Below are 2,265 nucleotides of genomic sequence, written 5' to 3' on the forward strand. Positions count from 1 at the left end.
TGGTGGTGGTAGTAGTGGTGGTGGTGGTAGTGATGGTGGTAGGGTTGGAGGTTGTAGTAGTAGTAGTGGTGGTGGTGGTAGTAGTGGTGGTGGTGGTAGTGATGGTGGTAGGGTTGGAGGTTGTAGTAGTAGTAGTGGTGGTGGTGGTGGTGATGGTAGTGATGGTGGTGGTAGTAGTGGTGGTGGTGGAAGTGATGGTGGTAGGGTTGGAGGTAGTAGTAGTAGTAGTGGTGGTGGTGGTGGTGGTGGTAGTGATGGTGGTAGTAGTAGTAGTGGTGGTGGTGGTGGTAGTGATGGTGGTAGGGTTGGAGGTAGTAGTAGTAGTAGTGGTGGTGGTGCTGGTGGTGGTGGTGGTAGTGATGGTGGTAGTAGTGGAGGTGGTGGTGGTAATATTATTGGTGGAGGTAGTAGTGGTGATGGTGGAAGTGGTGGTGGTAGTGGTGGTGATGGTCGTTGTAGTGGTGGTGATGGTAGAGGTAGTAGTGGTGGTGATGGTGGAGACAGTAGTGGTGGTGATGGTGGAGATAGTAGTGGTGGTGGTGGTGATGGTAGTAGTGGTGGTGGTGGAGGAGGTAGTAATGGTGGTGGTGGAGGTAGTAATGATGGTGGTGGTGGTGGTGCTGGTGGTAGGTATAGTGGTAGTGGTGATGGTAGAGATAGTAGTGGTGGTGATGGTAGAGATAGTAGTGGTGGTGATGGTGGTAGGGTTGGAGGTTGTAGTAGTAGTAGTGGTGGTGGTAGTAGTGGTGGTGGTGGTGGTAGTGATGGTGGTAGGGTTGGAGGTTGTAATAGTAGTAGTGGTGGTGGTAGTAGTGGTGGTGGTGGTGGTAGTGATGGTGGTAGGGTTGGAGGTTGTAGTAGTAGTAGTGGTGGTGGTAGTAGTGGTGGTGGTGGTGGCAGTGATGGTGGTAGGGTTGGAGGTTGTAGTAGTAGTAGTGGTGGTGGTGGTAGTAGTGGTGGTGGTGGTAGTGATGGTGGTAGGGTTGGAGGTTGTAGTAGTAGTAGTGGTGGTGGTGGTGGTGATGGTAGTGATGGTGGTGGTAGTAGTGGTGGTGGTGGAAGTGATGGTGTAAGGGTTGGAGGTAGTAGTAGTAGTAGTAGTGGTGGTGGTAGTGATGGTGGTAGGGTTGGAGGTTGTAGTAGTAGTAGTGGTGGTGGTAGTAGTGGTGGTGGTGGTGGTAGTGATGGTGGTAGGGTTGGAGGTTGTAGTAGTAGTAGTGGTGGTGGTGGTAGTAGTGGTGGTGGTGGTAGTGATGGTGGTAGGGTTGGAGGTTGTAGTAGTAGTAGTGGTGGTGGTGGTGGTGATGGTAGTGATGGTGGTGGTAGTAGTGGTGGTGGTGGAAGTGATGGTGGTAGGGTTGGAGGTAGTAGTAGTAGTAGTAGTAGTGGTGGTGGTAGTGATGGTGGTAGGGTTGGAGGTTGTAGTAGTAGTAGTGGTGGTGGTAGTAGTGGTGGTGGTGGTGAATAGTGATGGTGGTAGGGTTGGAGGTTGTAGTAGTAGTAGTAGTGGTGGTGGTAGTAGTGGTGGTGGTGGTGGTAGTGATGGTGGTAGGGTTGGAGGTTGTAGTAGTAGTAGTGGTGGTGGTGGTAGTAGTGGTGGTGGTGGTAGTGATGGTGGTAGGGTTGGAGGTTGTAGTAGTAGTAGTGGTGGTGGTGGTGGTGATGGTAGTGATGGTGGTGGTAGTAGTGGTGGTGGTGGAAGTGATGGTGGTAGGGTTGGAGGTAGTAGTAGTAGTGGTGGTGGTGGTGGTGGTGGTGGTAGTGATGGTGGTAGTAGTAGTAGTGGTGGTGGTGGTGGTAGTGATGGTGGTAGGGTTTGAGGTAGTAGTAGTAGTAGTGGTGGTGGTGCTGGTGGTGGTGGTGGTGGTGATGGTGGTAGTAGTGGAGGTGGTGGTGGTAATATTATTGGTGGAGGTAGTAGTGGTGATGGTGGAAGTGGTGGTGGTAGTGGTGGTGATGGTCGTTGTAGTGGTGGTGATGGTAGAGGTAGTAGTGGTGGTGATGGTGGAGACAGTAGTGGTGGTGATGGTGGAGATAGTAGTGGTGGTGGTGGTGATGGTAGTAGTGGTGGTGGTGGAGGAGGTAGTAATGGTGGTGGTGGAGGTAGTAGTGATGGTGGTGGTGTTGGTGCTGGTGGTAGGTATAGTGGTAGTGGTGATGGTAGAGATAGTAGTGGTGGTGATGGTAGAGATAGTAGTGGTGGTGATGGTGGTAGGGTTGGAGGTTGTAGTAGTAGTAGTGGTGGTGGTAGTAGTGGTGGTGGTG

The sequence above is a fragment of the Oncorhynchus kisutch genome, linkage group LG25 (genome assembly GCF_002021735.2).
Source record: "Oncorhynchus kisutch isolate 150728-3 linkage group LG25, Okis_V2, whole genome shotgun sequence".
NCBI classification, from domain to species: Eukaryota; Metazoa; Chordata; class Actinopteri; order Salmoniformes; family Salmonidae; genus Oncorhynchus; species Oncorhynchus kisutch.